The sequence below is a fragment of the Gracilinanus agilis genome, chromosome 1 (assembly GCF_016433145.1).
Source record: "Gracilinanus agilis isolate LMUSP501 chromosome 1, AgileGrace, whole genome shotgun sequence".
In the NCBI taxonomy this organism is placed as follows: domain Eukaryota; kingdom Metazoa; phylum Chordata; class Mammalia; order Didelphimorphia; family Didelphidae; genus Gracilinanus; species Gracilinanus agilis.
Genome location: NC_058130.1, coordinates 544628948 through 544651974, shown reverse-complemented (window position 1 = coordinate 544651974; position 23027 = coordinate 544628948). Strand labels below are relative to the sequence as shown.

Genomic DNA, 23027 nt, shown 5'->3' with positions numbered 1-23027 from the left:
ATTTTTTTAATGGAGCTTTTAGCTTTTTCCAAGGCTTATAAAATAAAACATTGAGGTAACAAATTTAGGTGAACTGATCACATTTCCATTCAGAAGATGTATTTAATCTAAAAATAAGGTGATCCAACGAATCATCTTCGCAAGTAAAAGATGAGAGAGATGTTGGTTGGACAGCAGTTTATCGGCCACAGATCTGGGGAGTTTTAGCAGACTGCAAGCTCAATATAAATTGACAGTGTCATATGTTAGCCATAAAAGTTAATACAAACTTAAGTTGCATTAAGAAAGAAAGAGGCACGGTGTCCAGGACTAGGGAGATTAAAGCCCTGCTGTACTTTGTCCTATTTATACCATGTCTAGAGTGCTATGTCCATGAAGCTGAGAGGATCCAAAAGACACCACCAGAACCAGGAAGGGCCTGGAGCTAGTAAGGAATGAGGCTAACTGAAGAAAAGGAAGGGAGAGGGAATGGAAGCCTGGAGAATAGAAAATATGGAAGACTTGTTAATATTTTCCGGGCATTTGAAGGGCTCTCACTGGAAGAGGAATTAGACTTGTACTTGGCCTCAGAGGGCAGGTTCTGGGATAATGCAGACAGGTGGATTTAGGTTTGTTGCAAAGAAAAATTTCCTAAACTTCCCATTCCATAGAATTATTTTTTTAAACCCTCATCTTCTATCTTAGAATTTAGTATTGGTTCCAAGGCAGAAAAAAGACAAGGGTTAAGCAATTGAGGTTAAATGACTCACCCAGGGTCACACAGTGAGGATGGGTCTGAGGCCAGATTTAAATCCAGGACCTTCCATCTCCAGGCCTGACTCTCTACCCACTGAGCTACCTAGCTGTTCCCTATGAAGTTCTTCTTTGTGTGTTTTTGTATTTTTTTAATTTTTCTAGCAGACAATTTACATAAAATCATCCTTTAATCAAGGGTGACAAGTTCCCATAATAAAATCCTTAAAAGAATAACTTTAGTCAATAATAGAATGAAATAACCAAATCAAAAAGATATCATTGCTGATTTTTTTTTATTTTTAAAAAAACCCTTAGTGGGGGCAGTTGGGTGGCTCAGTGGATTGAGATCCAGGCCCAGAGATGGGAGGTCCTGGGTTCAAATATGACCTCAGACACTTCCTAGCTGTGTATCCCTGGGCAAGTCACTTGACCCCCATTGCCTACCCCTTACTGGTCTTCTGCCTTAGAACCAATACACAGTATTGATTCTATGATGGAAGGTAAGGGTTTTTTGTTTGTTTGTTTGTTTGTTTTTGATAACAAAACATCTGCAAGGGGTATTTTCTCAATGTTGACTTGTGGTGAGGTCTTTCCCATCTTCTTGCAAATGCTGGAGCCGCATTCTGTCAGATGTCTGTCATGCTAAAGAATAAAAATACAACTTCACATGATTCATAGCCCCTCAAAGACTCTAAAGTCCTGAAATCCCAAATTGTCATAGATCCATCAATGCCACTGGTACAAAATTTGCAGCCGTCTTGCTTGTCCACTTCCCAAGTAGACACTCAGGTGATACTGTTTTGGTGTAGTGTGTTTAGAGCATTGTTGTGATCCTTGGTTGTGGCTCTCTTGTCCATGTCTCAGAATCGTTCCATGGCAGAGATGTTGCACTGAATGCTCTGTATTGGAATGCCTAACTTGGAGACAAAGGCCAAGGAGCCACAATCATCACAATTAAATAGCATTGGGCAGCAGTCATGGCCAGCAGTCACCAAGGCTATTCTCAGAGACAAACGGCACACTCAGGAGTGGGAGGAACTCTGTTTTCAGCTGTGAAACCATCGTGTTTTTAGAGGCATCAGCAACTAATACAGTGCTATGTTGGCTGACCCAAATGAGGTGGTTCCCACTGGAAGAGAAACTGACCCCATGGACCCGACCACCACTTCCAGTACCACCAAATTCTGACATCAGCTGACCAAAAGGCATCTTGGTATTCCATGGAGAACTTTCACCAACTTCTTTAACATAGGCAGAAAATACTTTGCATTTGAAGTCACAAGATCCAATGGCCAGCAAAACATCATTGGAGTGCCAGTCTGAACTAAGGACTGTATAATGAACTGACTTTTTTGTCACCAAAAATGACTGGTGATCACCCACCAGTCATCTTTGGATTCAAAGGAGCACACAGAAATAAGTTGAGCTCTGCAACCTACAGCAAATTTATTCTCCAGGGGAGACCATTTCACAAAGGTGACTACACAAATAATCCTCAGGGTGACCAAGGTTGGCTTCCAGAGTCCATCTTTCTCACTCCAGACATAGGCATTGGGGTCTGCCCCAAAGTTAGAATTCTATTGCTCTTGGGAGTCCAGTTAATACCTGTAAGGAGTCCATTGTGTTCCTTCAGTTCATGGGCTTTCACCCATTGGCTCCCGTTCTTCTAATAGATGTGGATTTTATGATTATTAGAGCTAAGGACAATTTGGGTACTATAAAAATTAAAATGAATATATAACAATAACTTCAAATATTATATTTTTATAAGATTTATTTATAATCACTAGAAGTAAAGGAATAAAAAGATAACAAAATAAAACATGTGCCCAAGTTGATCTACCTGTTCAAAAGTCCCACATTCACAGCTGCCCTCATAGGAAGGAAAGAGAGCTAGACACCCAGCTTCTCTCAATTTATCTCCTGTCTATGACAGCATGTAATGACAGGAAGTCAGTGGGCTCCTGGGTAATGTAGTTCAAAAGTACAAGTAATTTACAATTATACAGTATGGTCTCTTTTCCGAGCACGGCAGGTGATTTGCTCTAGTAAAAACTGATGTAAGGACATTATTCTTTGTGTTTTCAAAAGGGGAAAAGCTGGGATGGGGTGGATAAGGAAGGGCCCTGGAGGGGAGGATTCTATGGCTCTGGTCAGTCACTTGAAGTTTCAGCGGATGGTAAGAGGAAGACAGAGGCCAGGGTGGATAGCCACTTGTTAGGTATCTCCCCTGCATGCTCAGGCATCAGAGGGATTAGGATTCTTATGAGATTCTTTCTAAATCTGAGTCTGTAGAAGACAAAACAAAGAATATATATTGCAATATAAGAATAAGTAGCCAGGAATGGTCAGTCAGGTAACGAAAATTTCTTAAGTGGTACAAGACAAATGCCTGCCCTCAAAGAGCTCACAATCTAATGAAGTAGACAATATGAAAACAATTTTGGACAAACAAAAATATGTATTCAAGACAGGAAAAGAGATTCTCAGAAATGGAACATTTGTGGAAAAGACTATGGAAGGCAAGTCCTCCCCTGCCTCAACTTTTATTTTAGATGTTTTATTCTTTTGTGGTATTTCTACAGTTTGAATAAAAGGTGACTACACTGCAGTCCCTAAAATGTGTTGTGACCAGGTTCAGGGTGGACACAAATCTGCTGTGAAAGGAAAGCCCCAGTGCATTATCTGTGCAAAGTGTTGGCACCCATTGGCCTGGCACTGGTCACCTCTTTCTCCCTGAACCTTTTCTGTCCAAAAATGTGCCTGATGATGTTTCCATCCCTGTACTTTTAAAGAGGAGTTAAAGATAATAAGGCATCAGTTACCAAGTTTTTAAGTCAAGGTGTTGAAGAGAGAAAAATTTGGTATTTCCAAGGCATGGCACAAAACTTAGAGACTTCAACTAACTACCTAAGAACAAATATTTTGGTGAAATATTTCCTTGTTCTGATCTGGTTCATTAAAAATAATGTTGGTATTTATATAATGCTTTAAAATTTGCCAAGTGCTTTACTTATATTAGTTCATTTTTATGAGCTACCTAGTGAGGTAAGTATTATAGGCAGGGGTGGACTAATAAATGTTTAACAACTGGATCTTCAGAAAAAATGTAAAAGCAACATACTTTTAAGTTTAATTTGCATTATTAACATTTCTCCAACACTTTCTTAAGTCTAGACAATCAACAAGACAATAAATCAAGCCCTGACCTATAGCATCTGACAATTTCCAAGATGTGAAAGCTCATACTGAAAACTTAACAATTGGCTTATTGGTTGGAGCTGGTTCTAGCACACTCCTGATTTCAGGTATTATTATTCCCATTTTACAGATATAGAAACTGATGCTCATAAGGGTTGATTTGCTCATGTTCATATAATAAGGGTTGGAGGAAAATTTTGAACCTAGGTATTTCTGACTACAGGTGAAGAATTCTATCCACTAAGCAACACTTCCTTTTACTACTGAGAAAGCATTGCCCAGGGATTGCATAGAATTTTGTGAAAATAGATTTGATACGCAAAAGTGACTGAACTTTGAAGAAAAATCTGATACCTTAGGGTTCATGAGCCCATCATGGTACCTATAGTGCTGTGATCTAGTCCTTCATTTGCAGCTAACTAATTAGTTGCTATTAAGTCAATTATTTAACCTCTGTGGGCTGTGAAGATGGGATTAATCCTACTCTGTCTATTTTTAGATTTAATCACCTAAAGTGTAAACATCTCACTTAATCATCAATTGGGGGAGGTCTGTGACACATGTGTGCAAGAATGGTGATGAATCAGAATCAACTGACTGCCCCTGGGCAGTCCTAAGCAAAACCTTTGTTGTGATTGGTACACATAAAATGGGAGGAAGGCATAGGAAGTGACGAAAGGAATGGTCTTTATAAATTGCAAGAACTTCTGGGGCTCGTTCTCTCTTCCACCTTGAACTGGACCTGGAGGAGTTCTGACTGAGGACCTTGACCTGCTTTATATTTCTCCTTAGAACTATGACGTGGAGGAGTGAAAAAGGCTGACTCCCTTCCTTAGCTTCCCTGGAGGTAGTAGCCTCCAGCGGGGCTCCTTGATTGGAAGGAGGTCTCATGGCTAAAACTCTTGTTAATTGACCTTTAGGCTCTCTGGCTGGGGCCTCTGGAGCCCTGCTGGAGTAAAGGCAGGGCTTGAACACACAGTCTAGCTCCTTAAGCTAGATCTCTTACTCTGCCCTCTTCTCATTTCTCTACTTTCACTCTCTCCCTATATTTTATAAATAAATTGCTAAAAAATAATTTGTAATTGATATATATTTATTCCTGGCAACCACCCACTTTTGAATATTCAGTTCAACCATAATACGTTTTACTCTTTCTACAGGGCCTTAGTTTCTTAATCTATAAGATGAGAGGGTTGAAGTAGATAAACTTGAAGGTTCTAAAATTTCATAGTTCTGAGCATTTGATTCTTTATCATTTCAGTCATGTCTGACTCTTCATGATTTCATTTGGGATTTTTTAGCAAAGATACTGGAATGATTTTCCATTTCCTTCTCCAGCTCATTTTACAGATGAGGAAACCACAGCAAACAGGGTTAAATGATATGCCCACAGTCATATAGCTAGTATCTAAGACTGGATTTGAACTCAGGTCTTCCTGACTCCACACCTGAAGTTCTATCCAATGCACCCATTGATTCTTCATTCTTGTCTACATTTAGCCTTTTTTATATAGTGAAAGAACTATTAATCTCGAAGCCGTGTTGGGGAAGGCAGGTGTAATAAATGAAAGTAAAATTATTAAATGTAATATTAATAAAATATTGTAGTCACCCTTATAAAATCAACTCTCAATTCAGGAGTCTGTTAGTAGCTTTTTAACAATGTAATTTTAATAAAAAATGGAGATACAGGGAAAAAAAAAGAAATGTAGGAAGGGGACAGAAAATCTCACCTATCTAGAAAAATACTCTAAGCTGAAATCCGAAGCCTGCCAAACTGCTTAGCCAGCAAAGCCCTCCAGTGGAGAGAGAGAGAGACAGACAGACAGAGAGAGAGACAGAGACAGAGACAGAGACAGAGAGACAGAGAGAGAACCCCACACCTCTTATCCTCCATGACCCTATGTCCCACAATGTATACCCACACAAAATGGGGTGCAGGATTGGACAAATTTAGGGAATGGTTTCTATCATCACACAGGGTTGAAGAGAAGAGAGATATAGAGATGGAATATGTAACACATATCAGACTCATTGTGCTGTTCTAAAAATATCCAAATTATACTTCCTAGGGACCCTCTTTGAGCAGACATTAACACACCAAAGACCCAGAACATTTCTGCTTATGCTACTAAATCCATCTATTCTTAGTGGTTGATAGACCTGGACCTGGAAGGAAACTTCAGAGGACATCTAGTGCACCTCCCTCATTTTCCAGATGAAGATTAGGCGACCCAGGGAGGTTGAGTGATTTGCCTAAGATCATATGTTTACTAAGTATCAGAGGCAGGATTTGAACCTACGTTCTGACTCTGGAGCCAATGCTCTTTCTCTGTGCAGTGCTGTCTCTCCACAGTAAAGATTGTGGCTCCTTAGATACTCTTTCAAAAACCTTTTTTTCTCCCTGTGGTTATAATTCAGGGACATCTTGTCACAGTAGATATCTGGATGGAAGGAGCCCAGACCACAGTCTGGCTGCGTCCTCATAGGCAAAGGAGAATAAACAGGCAGGCAATGCATTATCCAGTAAGTTCAACCACTGTGGACAGACAGTCTAGATAATTCAGGCCAAAAAAAAGAGTGCTTTTCCTGACGAGAACAAAAAATTTTGAGGTGGCTTCAATTATCTGGAGAGTGACATCATTTTTCTCTACTTTATTCAGCCTGTTCAGGCTCAGGTAAAATGCTATTTTCCCTAGATCTTGATCAACGACACATGTAAAACCCAGTGGAATTGCTTGTTGGCTACAGGAGGGGGGGAGTGGGAGGAGGGGAGAGAAAGAACATGATTCACCATGTAACCATGGGAAAATATTCTTAATTAATTAATTAATTAAACTTAAATTCTTTTAAAAATGCTATTTTTCCAAGAGGAAATGAATATTCAATTTAAATTCACATTTAAACAAAACCAAGGTTAGATACTGAAAACCAGGCCAGATTTTATTGTTTTCAGCCAAAGGCTCACAGAGAATAGAGAAGAAATTCTGATTTTTAGAATAGGTTACAGAATCTCAGGATTCAGGCATTTGATACTTACATGGGACAGAATAAAAGTAATATGGAGCATTCTCTAACTTGGGAGAGAAAGGATTCTCATGGCCGCTTCCCTTCATTATGTCACACATATATGCCCCAGGAAGAAATGGTGTTAGTCCTATTTCAATGAAGTCAAGTCAACAAACCTTAAGCATTTATGATGCCAGACAATGTGCAAGTAAGCAAGGTGGATACAAAGAACAACACATGCCTTCAAGATGACCATGTAATGGGGAAGACAAAGTGCAAACAATTATGTTCAAACAGGACATTTACAGAATAAACTGAAGATAATCTCAGAGGAAAAGTACTAACAGTAAGGGGAACTGGGCTGTGCCATAAGAAATGATAACTAGATTAATTTTTTTTTAAAAACTCTCTCTTTCTTAGAATTAATACTGTGCAAAAAAAAAAAATGGTCCTAGGTTCAAGTCCGGCCTTGGACACTTCCAGCTGTGTGACCTTGGGCAAGTCACTTGACCCCTATCGCCCACCCTTACCACTCCTGGGCTAAGGATGAAAAAGGAGGAGGGTTGGGCGTGGGGCTAGCAACCCCACCCTGTAAAAACTACATCTGCTACAGAAACTGCAACCTAAAGTAGGGGCAGCTGGGCTAGCTCAGTGGATTGAGAGCCAGGCCTAGAGACAGGAGGTCCTAGGTTCAAATCCGGGCTCAGACACTTCCCAGCTGGGTGACCCTGAGCGACCCATTGCCTACTGGTTGTGGCCCTATGCTCCTAGAATGGAGTCCCAGGATAAAAAAAAAAAATTGGTTACTAGTCAAAATAACAGTAAGGGCTAGAGAATGGGGGTAAGTAACTTGCCCAGAGTCACAAAGGAAGTATCTAAGGCCAGATTTGAAACAAAGACCTCCTGTCTCTGGGCCTGGCTCTTAGTCTACTGAGCCACCTTGCTGCCCTTGAGCAGATTAATTTTTAAGAACTCGAAAAGAATTATATGAGATAATGAAGAATGAAATGAGAAGAACCAAAAGAACATTATTTATAGCTACAGATTTAATATTTTAAGAATAACTTGTAAATGTTCACCTCTAAAAAATGAACTGAGAAGTGGAAGCACAAAAGACATAATGACCTATCATCCATCCATACATACATACATACATACATACATACATCCACCCATCTATCTATTTATTTATCATCTACTCTCTATCCATCCATCCATCTATCTGTCTATCTACCTACCTACTCTCTGTCTGTCCATCCATCTATCTTTATCTTTCTATCTACTTATATATCTTTTCGTCTGTCTGTCTATCTATCTATCTATCTATCTATCTATCTATCTATCTATGTACCTACTCTAACTCTCTTTTTCTCTCTCAAAAACTCTTACTCTTTGCCTTAGAACTGATACTAAGTATTGGTTCCAAGGCAGAAGAGCAGTAAGGACTAAGGCAATTAGAATTAAGTGACTTCCCTGGGGTCACATAGCTAGAAAGTATCTGAGTTCAGATTTGAACCCCAAATCCCCCATCTCCAGGCCTGGCTCTTAATCCATTGAATCATCTGACTGACCCCTGCCTCTTTCTCTTGAGTTCATATTTCTGACATCTGCCAGTGTTCTTTAACAAAAACAAAATTTAAAAAAACCTCATAGTCAGAGAGCTGTCCCCAGGCTGCACTCATTTACAGTTCTTTGGGATTTCCAATTTAGGACTTTTTCCCAATAAGTAAATCTCTCTGAGTCCCAAAGAGTTATTGGAAAATGGCAGTCCTTCAAGGAGAGGCTCATTACAAATATGTTTTAGTTTGTGGTGGACCACATGGTTTAAAAACACACATACACTGGATTGGGGGCTTCTAGAATCCCAATAGCTAAGTTATACTAAAACAAAGAAGGGGGTAAGTTGTTCCTGGAAAAGAGTTAAAGACTTCTTCAGAAGATCAGGTTGTGACAATGAACCATTTTCCTATCCTGTGATCATGTACTTTGAGGACTTTTCAAGACTTATGACTTGATCCTCAGGATGATTCTGTGAGGTAGCTACTATCACTAATTCCTGTTTTACTAATGAAGAAACTGAAGTTAAAAAGTTGTGACTTGTCCAGGTAACACAGATAAAAGTCTGAGGCAGGATTTGAACTCCCAATTTTCCTGACTCTTAGTCACACCATCTAGGTATCCAAAGCTTGCCTAATGTCACACAGATAGTAAATGGAGGCTACCTGAGTCCATGTGTTCTAGCTTTAAGTCCAATGCTCATTCTATTATATCCTACTTTGTTTCTACCTATAGGGTTATTATTAATAATTATGCTCCCAATTGATAAAAATCATTTTGTTAACATTTCTACATTTTTAATGAATCAAAAGTACTTCAACAGTTCACTTGCTGTCATCATCACTTATATCATACTCAATAATACCTGCCCCTTAAGGAGAGTTAAATTTGTTATTTTGCCTTTTTAAAAAGAACCTTGTGTTCCATCTTAGAATCAATACTGTGTATAGTTCCAGAGCAGAAGAATGGTAAGGGTAGGCAATGGGTGTTAGGTGACTTGCCTGGGGTCACATAGCTAAGAAGCATCTGAGATCAGATTTGAACCCAGGACCTCTCCTCTCTAGATGTGACTTTCAATCCACTGAGCCACTCAGCTGCACCTCCAGTTGAATTTGTTTTTTACTGAGAGACAGAGCCTATGAATCCTGGGGCTCCTGGATTTAAGGGGAATTGTTAAACTAAACTTTAAATTCTTTCCTCTGAAGAGTTCATAAGAGATTGCATAGATGGTGGGGTAGTGTCACTGAGCAGTAGCTGTAGTGGGACAGTAAATACAGCATGGGACTTAGAGTTAAGAAGACTTGAATTTGAATCCTGCCTATGATACTTCCTAGCTGTGTGACCGTAGGCAAGTCAGCTAACTACTTTATATCTCTGTTTTCTCATCTATAAAATGGAAATAATAATAGTACTTCCCTCAAAGGATTGTTATAAAGTGAATTTATATACATATATATAGTATTTTCAAACTTTAAAGTGCTATGTAAATGCTAAATATAAGAGTGCAAGAGATTAAAAAGAGGAGAATGCATTGTTTATATTTGTATTTCAATTCAAAATTATTATTCATTTATCTTTAACATTCTTTTATTTTTATATTTTGAGTTCCAGAGTCTCTCCCTTCTTCCCAGTCATCCTCCACTCCCAGGCAAGCAATATGATATCAATTATACATGTGAAATCACGCAATAGACATTTCTAAATTAGTCATATCACATAAAAAAGAAAAAACAATGAGAAAATTATACTTCATTTTGCATCCAGAGTTCATCAGTTTTCTCTGAAGGTAGAAAGCATTTTTTCAGTGTGAGTCCTTTATAATTGTCTTGGATCATTGTGTTGTTCAGAATAGCCAAGTCTTTCATAGTTGATCCTTATTACAACATTGTTATAACTGTACACAATGATCTTTCTATTCTTCTCATTTTGCATCAGTTCATATAGGTCTTGCATATTTTTTTAAACTACCCTCCCTGCCATTTCTTATAGAATAACAATATTTTATCACAATTGCATGCCACTTATTTAGTCATTCTTTAATAATCCCTCAATTACCAATTTTTCCCTAACACAAAAAGACCTGCTATGAATATTTTTGCATATATGGATCTTTTTCTTTTTCTTTTGAACTCCTTGGTGCAAAGACATAGCAAAATAGTATTGCTGAATCAAAAGGTACGTACAGACTGTGGGAAGATGGCGTAGAGAGTGAAACTTCTTTGCCCTTGTAATCTCCCTATAAATCAGAAATAACTATGCAGAATCAATTCTAAAAGCAACAAAAACCAGACAGGAGTTGAGAATGAAGCTGAGCAACCAAGGACAACTAAGGAGGAAGGTTTCTGACTTTCCTGGCTTCGGTCCCATTACCACAGGCCCTGGGGACAGGACCAGAGCAAAACCATGTGGAGTCAACAAGGCAGCCCCTAGGAGCAATACCAACAATCTCACCTCATTTGCTGAGCTCTGGTTCTGGTTGGAGCACCTGAGATCAATCATAGACTGGGATTTCAGTGGGGAATTACATGAGATCTGGATTATAAAACTGGAATAATTAATTAGGGCCAAGGGAAAAATAGGACCCAGGAAGAAACAAAAAAAAATTTTTTTTGAAACCTAAGGTAACATACCTCAGTACCTTAGGAGTCCTGGGACTCTAATAAACAGTCAATAATTAAGTCTATTGGCCAGGCTACTAAAATTTAACAAACAAAAATGAACAGGCAAAGGAGGAAGAACTCAACCATTAATAGCTATTATGGGGACAGAGAAGACCTCAGCTCAAACTCAGAGACCAGTGAAGCAAAAACATCTACTTCAAAAATAGCAAAGAAATGAGATTAAAGGCCAAGAGCTCAAAAGGAGCTTTTGGAAAACTTTTTAAAAAACCTTAAAAACCAAATGAGAGAAGTTGAGGAAAAATTAGGGAAAAACATTAAGAGCAATATAAGACAATCAAGAAATTTATGAAAGAAAGATTACCCAAATGGAAAAAGAGATCCAGAAATCCACAGAAGAAAATAATTTTTAAGAACTAGAATTGGATAAGGGGAAGCTAACAATTAAAGCAAAATTGGAAGAATGAAACAATTGATTTGGAAAATAGATCAAAGCAAGACAATATAAAACTAGATGGACTCCCAGAAAGTTACAATAAAAAAAAGAATTGTCACCATACTCCAGGAAATTGAGGGAAACTGCCCAGAAATTCTGAAATCAGAGAGTAAAATAGAAATTGAAGGAATCCACTGACTACCACCACAAAGAGACACAAAGATGAAAATGAACAAGAACATCACTGCTAAGTTCCATAGCTCCCAGATTAAGGAGAAAATGCTACAAAGAACAAGGGGGGAAAGTTAATTTAAATACTAAGGAGCTATAAGTCAGAATAGCATGAGGCCTGGCAGCAGCAACATTAAAGGAATACAGGACATGGAATACAGCATTTCATAAAGCTAAAGAATTGGGCTTACAACCAAGAATAACATAGTCTGTAAAACTGAGCATAATTATAAAAGGCAAAAAAAATGTATCCTGGGGAAAATCCAAAATTCAATAGAAATTTTGATATATAAAAAGCATACAAATGTAATGATGAAAGACTATTCATAGGCAACCCAAAATGTCAAGATGTTTTGATTCTGGTATGGCAAAATGCTGTCTATGGTTCCTGAGAATGGCATAATTGCCTGGGTGATTGGAAGGGGGGTATGGCTGGAAGACTCAAGGTTGAGGTAAATGCAATGGAATGATCCAAAATAATAGTGGAGAAGACTAGGAGAAGATAGGGTAGAATGGCTATCTCACATAGAGAAGGAGTGAGTGGAGGAATTGCCATAGAGAAAGGGAGGAGGAGGTAGTACTAGAACCCTACTCTCATCACACCTGGGATAAATATACAGTTAGAAAAGTTAAAATTTTTCTTAGCATATAGAGAAAAGGGAGGGAAGAAAGATAGGAAAAGAGAGGGACTGGGTGTCCCCTTGGGGGACTGAGGGATCAAGAGAAGGAAAGGTGGGTCAAGGAAAAGGAGGACTATCTAGAGGGGGATACATATCAAGAGATAGAAGGTAAGGTGAATAGATAAGGAGGGAAAGATGGACCAATTTGGAACTAGGAAAGCAAGGGGAGAGGATAAGGGAGGATTTCTGGTAAAGATAAAAAACGAGAGATAAAAAATGCATCTTTTTCAGAACATAATGCAATAAAAATCATCTATAATAAGGAATCACAGAAACAAAAAGCAAAAACTAACTGGAGACTAACTTAATCTTAAAGAATGACTGGTATAAAGAACAAATTATTGAAATACTAAATATTCGCATTAAAGAGAAAGATAATGAGACAACATACCCAAACTCATGGGATATAGCAAAAGCAGCAATTAGAGGAAAATGTATATCTCTAAATATTTATGTTAATTAAATAGAGAAAGAAAACATCTAGGAAAAGAACAATCTAGTCTAGGAGTTGGTTGTGTGAAAAGATCAACAAAATTGATAAACCATTGGTTAATCAGAAAGGGAGAGAGAGTAAAAACAAATCACTAGCACTGAAGATGAAAAGGATGAATATACTACTAATGAAGATGAAACTAAAGCCATTATTAGGGTTATAAAATAAAATTTTCCACTAACACTGTGGAATAACTTAGTATTTGGATGCTTTAACTGTTAGATTCTATTAGTCTAATAGAATCATCCTCTACCCTATTTTCTCTGAAGCTCCCTGAATGCAGTGTCCACATTGATCCTCCACATACCTGCTTCAGGCTAGCAGTAGAATTAAGCCTGAGCATAAACGTAATCCAAATGTTGTTTCTCCTCAGAAAACAATGTTTTAAAGATCATAAGCATTCTGCAAAAGTCTTATTTTAACATTGAGAGTATGAAGGTAATCTTGCATTCTTGAGAAGTTGGGACATCAGAACAAAAGTTCCACTGGTATGACCAAGTTGGAAAGACTTGGTTTTGGAAAGAGTATGATCCTGGCAACAGATTGACCTAAGGACCAATCTAGCTAAATATGGTCCTCTTAATGGATGTTATCTGAGAATCAGACTGAATAAGTTGGTCAAATAAAATGTTGATGGGATCATGTAGAAACAAGTATAATATTACATTGCTAGAGTAGTTGCAAATTATTTCTAAGAAAACAAGATGGAAATATACATTAAGAGCTATAAAATTGTTCATGCCTATTAATCTAGGGATCTCATTTGTAGGATTAGGCCTTAAGGGCATTATTGAGAGGGTAAAAAGCTATGTCTACATGAAAATATTTATGAAGTATTGTTTGTAATGACAAAATAATTGTAAATAACATAAATGCAATAATTGGAGGAAATGGTTGAATAGATTGTGGTATTTAAACATAATGACTGAATTATATTATTAGAAATGATAAATATTAGAAATATAAGGGAAATATATGAAGAGATGAAAGGAGAATAAAATAATACATACTATGATTAATTTTTTAAAAATAACAATCCAATATCAAAAGAAAAAAGTATCAAAGTAAAACAATTTCAAAGGGAATCCAAAAGCAGAGGATGCTTATATTAGCATGCATGCATAATTCAAATATTTTAAAATAAACTGTAAACAATGTGGTTTTGAATGTAATTATTTTGCATTTGTTTATATTTTTGTTGTTGTTTATGGTTGCTAAGTATATAATAAAGTGAAAAAAATTGAAAAAAAAGAAAAGGAAAAAAAGGTATGCATGGTCTCATGGTTTTGAGAATGATTCCAGATTATGCTCCAGAATGGCTGGATCAGTTCACTACTGCACTAACAATTCATCAATGTACCTATTTTCCTTTAGTCTCTCTAGCATTTTTCATTTCTGATAGGTATGAGGTGATATTTCGGAGTTGTTTTAATTTGTCTCTGATTAATAGTGATTTAGACCACTTTTTTATATTACCAGATAAATTTAATTTCTTCTTCAGAAAACTGTCTGCTTGCATATCCCTTGACCATTTGTCAGTCAGGGAAGGAAGATGCATTGTTTGTTTGTTTTTTTTAAATCCTTACCTTCCATCTTGGAATCAATATTGTGTGTAGGTTCCAAGGCAAAAGAGTAATAAGATCTAGGCAATGGAGATTAAGTGACTTGCCCAGGGTCACCCAGTTAGGAAGTGTCTGAGGCCAGACTTGACCCCTGGATCTCCTGTGTCTCGGCCTGGCTCTCAATCCACTGAGCCATCTAGATGTCCCCATGAATTTTTGAAATAGTTATTTAAAATATAGCTCATTGTGGCAGCAAAGAACTCGAGATTATAAGAATGATATTAGAAAATAACTATTGTTTTATTAATTTAAAGAGAAGAAGCAGAGAAGCTGGCTTGAGGAAGAATTGGAGTTTCAAATAGAGCTGAGAGTATTCATTTCAACTGTTGGCAGCTAAAACTGTTATTTCTATGACAGTTACATGCTCTGAGCTACCCAGCTGCCCCCCTTATTTATATATTTTAAATAAAAAATTTTAATTTCTATAACAAGAATCTCTTTAGTTTTCCTTGTGCCTTGTATTGCTTGCCTAATTTTATTTTTACAAGATAAAGTGGATGACTATCAGTTGGGGTATATATGAAAAATGCTATGATATATGAATGAAATGGAATATTAATTGCACAGCAAGAAAGGAAAAATATTAGGAATTCAGAGAAACATGGAATATTTGGATTAAGTGACAGTGAAATGAACAATATGCACATTGACTATAACAATGTCAATGAAAAGATCACTTAAAGGAGTTATTTGAAAAACCACTGAAGCACCTGAAGAAGAGGTGATGAAAGACACTTACTTCTCTCCTTACAGCTGAGAAGCCAGGGAACTATTTGGGCACTGCATGCATTGCCAAACTTGTTTAAGGGACTGAATGATGTTGTTTGCTTTTGTTATAAATAAGGACTAATTTTGGAGGGAGAGAAGATAGTTCCCCATGAAAATGGTTATCATGTGAAAATAAGATGCCAATAAAACACATTTTAAAAAATGAAATAGCTGACAAGAATGTCAAAAGAGGGAAGTGGTTATTCATAATAGCTGGCATTAAATGGCATTTTAACCTAGTGGCCCTCTGATTCTCTGATCTTTTCTCCTCTGTGCAGAATGGCAGTAGTTTGACTGGTTGGTAGGGACCAAGAGAAGAACTGAGGTGTCATGGCCCTAACTAATTGGTGCTGTGGCTGAGGTCAAGGACTCAGTAAATGAAAGGAAATAGATTATGCTTCTCCCCTACCAGAAATTTGAACTGAAGGGCTCAGAGAAAAAGGGGAATAGAAAAGGCAAAGGGGAAATTTCTTTGCTAGTCTGGTCTAGCCTTCCCTACATATCTGCTAATTGTGTTGAGAAACAATTGGAAGTCTCTGCCAGCAATCTCACTGAAAGGAGAAACTGTGTCCATCAGAAATTTGAGCTTGCAATGGATCCCAAGGCCCATCACAAGTATGAGGAACTAAGACTCTGGGCTAAAGTTCCCAAGTTTTTACCTAATGACTTCAATACTGCATGTTGTGGTCTAGTCATTCAAAGTCATGTACAATTCTTTGTGATTCCATGTGCTTTTTTTTTCCCCTTCTGTCTACAGGGTTTTCTTGGCAAAGATAATGGAAGTCCATTTCCTTCTCCAGTGAATCTCCTCTTTTTTCAACTAGTGGTAACTACCACCACAATAATATTATCCATGAGGCAGTTGGGGATTAGGTGACTTGCCCAGAGTTAGGGAGTGTCTGAGGCTAGATTAGAACTCAAGTCTTCCTGGTTCTCCTGGGTCCAGATCTAGTGTACTATACATTGCACTATCTAACTGCCCACCTTACTGTATAGCATGTCAAAAATCAGTGGAAAGTTGTGTTGTATTGTCTATACGAGTGATGGCAAACTACAGCCCGTGGGCCAGATGTGGCCCCCTGAAATGTTCTATCGGGCAGCAGGAATTATTCCTAATCTGACAAATACGATGAGTAGGATACAATATAATGAAACTTCAAAAGAGTTGCCTTAGAAACAGACTGACAGATGAGTATTTCCTTTCCTTTGGCCCCCTCTTTAAAAAGTTTGCCATCACTGGTCTACACTCTTAAAGAAGGTGGCCATTGAGGTGGGTGTGAGATGAACTGTGCCTTTTCTTGGGTTTGTAGAAATATATGTACTTTCAGCAAGTGAAACTGGATTGTTTGGGTCTAAATTGCTAATGTGTATTTGTGTCATAATTATTTTATTATGCATTTTTAATTCTTTTATTGTTTACATGACGAGTAGAGGAGAGAGGTACATAATTGCCAAAATGTGAGTGGAACTTGATCTGAGCATTTTCCTTACTATTAAATAGGATCAGGTTAGTGGCCAGCTACACTAACTAAGTAGGTAAATTAAGGGTTACATATATCCCCTGATTTAGTTAGCATAATAATCCTGTAAATCAAGTACTACTACCTCATTTTACAGACCAGGAAACTGAGGTTTAGAGTAGTAAAGCAATTTACTTATGATCACAGTTAAGATTGGTGAAGGGCTCCTCCAAAACCAAATCTTTTACAGATGAGAAAACTTAGGCAAACAGGGCCAAGTGATTTCCCCAAGGTTACACAGATAGTAAGTGTCCAAAGCTAGACTTGAATTCAGGAAGATAAATCTTCTTGACTCCACTCTACCTACTGCATTACGTAGCTGCCCCATACAGCATCTAGTAGCTCTTTTTTTTTCCAACCTCTTATCTTCTGTCTTAGAATCAATACTAAGTATCAGTTCCAAGAGAGAAGAGAGATAAGGACTAAGGAAGTGGGATTAAGTGACTCACCCAGGTTCACACAGCTAGGAAGAGTCTGGGGTAATTTGAACTTAAGACCTTCAGCTCCAAGCCTGACTCTATCCACCGAGTCACCTAGCTGCTCCATCTAGGAGCTCCTAACAGTAGAATAGATTCATAGAACTTAGAGCAGGAGGAATCCTGGCTGTTGAATGATGAGATGTGGAATTAATCATCTTTCTCCTTTTGGCATTTGACTAATTCTGGAAAACTTTCTTGGGCTGCCTTCAAACCCCAACTATCTCCCTGACACTGGAACACTGATACTTTGCTTCCTTTGTTCTTCTCTACTGCAGTGTTTCAAGGATTGAAATAACTTCTTTATTCCCAGAATTCTTTCAGTGCTTTTAGCCAACATAGCTAGTTATTTCTCATCATTCTAATTTGTGTCAATTCAGCACAATTCAATTTGTTTCAATCCAACAAAGTCTGATTGCTCATCCATCATGCTTTATTGTTGTCTAGTTGTTTTTCAGTCACGTTTGACTCTTCAAGACCTTATTGAGATTTTCTCGGCAAAAATACTGGATTGGTTTACCATTTCCTTCTCCAGCTTATTTTACAGATGAAGAAACAGACAAACTGGATTAAGCAACTTGCCAAGGATCACATAGCTAGTAGATGTCTGAGACCAGATTTGAACTCAGGTCTTCTGGACCTTATGCCCAGTCTCCTTTGTAAGAATTTAAATTTAAGTTTTTATGCTAATATGAAAGCTTTAAAGTAATAATGTGGTTGCCAATTTAAAAATATTACAGCTTAAGTCAAAATGACTTTTAGCAACTTTATTTACAAAGAGATAGAAAGAATGAAAGTGGAAAAATGTAGATAAAGAGACAAATTCTACCAGCCCTTCTCCTGAGATGCCAGGCTCAACCCCAGCAGGACTTCCCCAAGACTGTTTCCACATAGATTTTCCGGGTAATCCTCAGCCAGAAGTCTGAACTCAAACTGATGTTTATTGTAGGAGCTGTAAGTTAAAAATGCTAAGGTCAAAGAAAAGCCCAGCATGCATTAGTATACTGAGATTTGAACAACTCAATTTTTTTTAGTCTATGCAAAAGAATTAGGTTAAATGAACTCTCCCCAGAAAGATGGAGGTCAGCTGAATGCTTCTTCTCAGAGTGGGCAATGAAAGTTTCATCTTTTAGAGGTTTTCCTTCTTCAAGAAAGGAAAATCTTCTTATCTATTATATCATTCCTATTCCTTCCATATATGATAACAGCCAAGTTACTTCAAAGCCAACTAAAATGTTATAAATCTCCTGCCTTAGGAACATCTGGACACATTCCAGGATGCTAAAGACGTGCACAATTCTCCTTAGCAAAGATAACTTGTCAAGGCATTTCAAAGGCTGTTTCCTTGTTATTTTGCTCACATTGTGATTATTAATTCTCATGCATAAGTATTTAATCAACAATTGGGAATTTTACTTACTATTAAATCTATCATGATAATTTATTATTATAATGCCAAGTATCTAATAGGATTATATACAGAGGATATAGTCCTAAAAAGGCATAAAGCAGTGAATAGGAACTGATTAAAGTTGCTAAATTAGGTTATCTTATACAGCTCCAAGGATCTGTTAAGGCTTGGAAGACTAGATGATGGCTCCTCAACTAGGTGGGGAGTCAGCAGTTTAAAGGAATATATTAACTGAAATTCAGGTTGGAAAAATGAGGCACAAAACGATGAGGCCAACAAATGTCAGAGCAGATATAAAGATATCTGACCTTGGGACAAGCAGAGGATTGGTAACCAGGCAGGCACCAGAGAATGCTGAAGGAGAGGGAGCTAAGTCCCAGAGAATGAGGGTTCAGAGATGAGTCATGTGAACAGAAATCGGGTGATCTACAGGAACTGAAGGGATAGAGCAGAAAGTAATTGATGTGGTACGCCAACATCAGCGAGACCTCCATTTGAGGACAAATTCTTGTCCTGCCCAAAAACTTCTTGTGCACTTCCTGTTGGGAGAGAAACTATTTCTTGGGCTTATGACTTATAAAGCTCAGGTAAAAGTAGGAAAATGCTGCATAGGCTTGAGGGATGTAGAAAGATATGGAACAGGTCCATTGAAGAGTGAGGAAGCTCCTTTTGAGTGAAGCTTAGCTTGACTTCTGCTGTCCTCCACACCGAAGGTATTGCTTTACGGGGTATCATGTAAGTGAAAAAAAGATCCACGTAAAACTGGACTCCTATAAACCCTGACTTGACCCATACCCAGAAAACGTAGATGGCAAAAGAGAGCTACTCATAGACTTGGAATTGTTAGCATTCAGCAGAAGACCTCAAAATTGTTGATTACCATAATCAATTAGAGATTCACAAGCCTACCAATCTATGGTGTTGGTCATGAGTAACAGAATCATTAGGTGTACAGCAAGTACAAATCAAGTTGAGACTTTTCTATAGTCTGCAGACTTTCAAGCACAGCCACTTCAAATCAATTGGATACATCTAATAGGTATTTATTAAGTGACTATTTGGTACACCTACTGTGCTAGATGCAGGAAATCAAAAGGTGAAAAATAATTGTTTCTTCTGGAAGGGAAGGTAGAAACCTTGGCATGAATTAAATACATAAATTAAACAAGGCAGAATAGTTCCAACTAGAACCTGAATATGAATCACTTTGAGAATATACCTTCAGAACGTGAGTCAGCCTTCAGCTGAAGACTTCACGGGAGAGTAATCCATTACTTTCCATGGCAGCCTATTCCATTTCTAGAGAACTCTATGAGTCAGGAAGTCTTTCTTCACATCAAGCCCACATCTGCTTGTCTTCTATTTCTATCTATTATTTCTACATCTGAATGATCAGGTCAAAGACAATAAGTTAAATCCATTTTCAGTGTAATCCCTTTTCAGATACTCGAAGGCAACTCTCCTTAATTTAAGGAGAAATCCTCCTTAAATCTTCTTCAAGTAAAACATCTCTCATCCCCTCAACTTATGCTCTTGTAGCATTGTTCTGAGGCACTTGCTCAGCCTGTTCTCCTTTAGCTGGCTTCTCCCCAGTCTATGAATATTTTTCCTGAAATCTTTCCTATAACTGAACTCAGTTAGCCCCTTCCAAATGTGTTATGACTAGGGAAGAATATAGAAATGCTATCATCTTCCTCATTCTGGGTTTGAGCTACTATATCATAACTTGTCTCCAACAAGTCCTATTCCCATTTCTCAACATGGTATGAGGATGACCTTAAATGCTCAGGGGCTACAAGATAATATTTGTAAAAGTGCATAGTATAGTACCTAGCACATAATAGGCATAATATAAATGCAAATTCTCTTCCTTTCCCTTCTTTTCCCCATCCCTTTGTTAAAAGAGCACAAGCACTGGCAAGGTCTGTCATATTGGAAAAGCAAAACACTATGAAGAGGACAATTCTAAATATAGAGGACTTAACTGCCAGCAGCTTGACCAGCTGGTGGACCCACTCTTCAGCCATTACCACTCATGAAGTCAACAAAGTTACAAAAAAGCCTTTAGTCATCTTCTACTTATTCCACAGTGATAGTGACCAATGATGGTGACCTAATAACCTTTTCTTTTCTTTTTATCTTTTCCTAAATCCTTACCTTCTGTCATAGTATCAATTCTAAGACAGAGAAGGGGCAAGGCGTAGGCAATTGGGGTTAAGTGACTTGCCCAGGGTCACACAGCTAGAAAGTGTCTGAGGTCAGATTTGAGCTGAAGTCCTCCAGACTCACCTGGCCCGCTATCCATGGTGCTACCTTAGTTGTCCAGCAATAGTCTTAATAGTTTTCCTCTCTGATTTTTCTGAAACTTTTAACATTATTAATTACTCCCAAAAGGGGCTCTGGATTTTCTGTGACAGTGTTTTCTCCAGCTCTTCTCTGACTATTCCTTTTCAACCCCCTGTTCAAACCATCAGTCAGTTAATATATGATTATTGGGCACCTATTACATTGTGCTAGGGACTGAGGATACAAATACAAAGAATCAAACAATCCCTTCTCACAAGGAGCTTATAGCCTTATGGGGATGCGAATACATACAAAAATATAACATAATATATAAATATGTATATAGCATAAATATACATAATGTGAATTAATATGAGGGCATTTTGTTATTGTCATTCGGTTATGTCTGACTCTTCATGACCCGATTTGGAGTTTTCTTTTTTTTCCCCCCTTTTTTTATTTAGGATATTTTCCCATTGTTACACATGATTCATGATCCCCCGCTGCCTCTGCTCTTTCCTTCCCACCCCCAAAGCTGACAAGCAGTTCCACTGGGTTATATGTGTATCATTTTTCAAAACCTATTTCTGTGTTATTCATATTTGCAGCAAAGTGAGATCCTTTAACATCAATACCCTAATCATATCTCCATCAAACCATGTGATTAATCACATATTTTTCTTTTTTTATTTTGCAAAATTTTAATTAATTAATTAATTAATAAAGAATATTTTCCCATGCTTACAAGATTCATGTTCTTTTCCTCCCCTCTTTCCATTCCCCTCCCATAGCCAACGAGCAATTCCACCGAGTTTTACGTGTGCCATTGATCAAGACCTATTTCCATATTATTAGTATTTGCACTAGGGTGATTGCTTAGAGTCTACATCCCCAATCATAGCCCCATCGACCCAGATCACATATTTTTCTAACACATTTCCATTTCCACAGTTCTTTCTCTGGATGTGGACAGCGTTCTTTCCATTTTGAGTTTTCTTGACAAAGTTACTGCAGTGGTTTGCCATTTCCTTCTCCTGCTCATTTTATACATGGGAACCAGAGACAAATAGGGCTAGGTGACTTGGCCAGAGTCACACAGCCAGTCATGTCTAAGGCCAGATTTGAACTCAGGAAAATGAATCTTCCTGACTTCTTGCCCAGCACTCGATCCGCTGCACACCTAACTGCCCCAGTATGAATACGTACAAAGCCATTAAATAGGAAAGAAGCGAACAGCAGTTTGAGTGATCAGAAAAGGCTTTATACAGAAGAGAGTCATTGAGCTGGACCTAAAAGGCAAAGACTCTGTCAGGAGGAGGCAAGGACAGGGTGCCTTCTGAGCATGGGAGACAGCCAGTGCAAAGGAGCAGAGAGTGGAAATGAAGCTTCGTATGTGCAACTTGGCTCTCTGATAGAATGAGGAGGGAGATTAATGTCTGGAGTGGCTGGAAAGATAGGTTGGGACCAACCTTAAAAGCTAAGCAGAGGGGCAGCTGGGTAGCTCAGTGGATTGAGAGTCAGGCCTAGAGATGGGAGGTCCTGGGTTCAAATCCGGCCTCAGACACTTCCCAGCTGTGTGACCCTAGGCAAGTCACTTGACCCCCATTGCCTACCCTTATCACTCTTCCACCAAGGAGTCAATACACAGAAGTTAAGGGTTTTAAAAAAAAAAAGCTAAGCAGAGGAGTTTAATTTTATCCTAGTGGCAATAGGAGGCCTCTGTTATTGACTGAGGAGGGTCATGGGACCCCAAATGCTGTTTCTAGATTCTGTTTGGATCTAATCTTTAAATTCAGGGCCCAACAAGTTGGCATTGGGGTGACTGGGATTAAGCCTGGAGACAGCAAAGCAGCTCTGAAAGGTCACTGTTTACCTCTGCTGGTATAGTTTAGGAATTAGAATAGGAAACCTGTAGAAGAATCAGATTGCTTTAAGGCATCTGCGCAGAAAGGTTTGTGATTTAACCAAAATCCAAGATTTAAAG

General features: G+C 38.1%; 1 pseudogene; it reads right to left on the bottom strand.

Annotated features, from left to right (window-relative positions):
• Positions 1–1361: 1361 nt before the first annotated feature.
• LOC123253954 lies at positions 1362–2838 on the bottom strand (annotated as a pseudogene).
• Positions 2839–23027: the final 20189 nt, after the last annotated feature.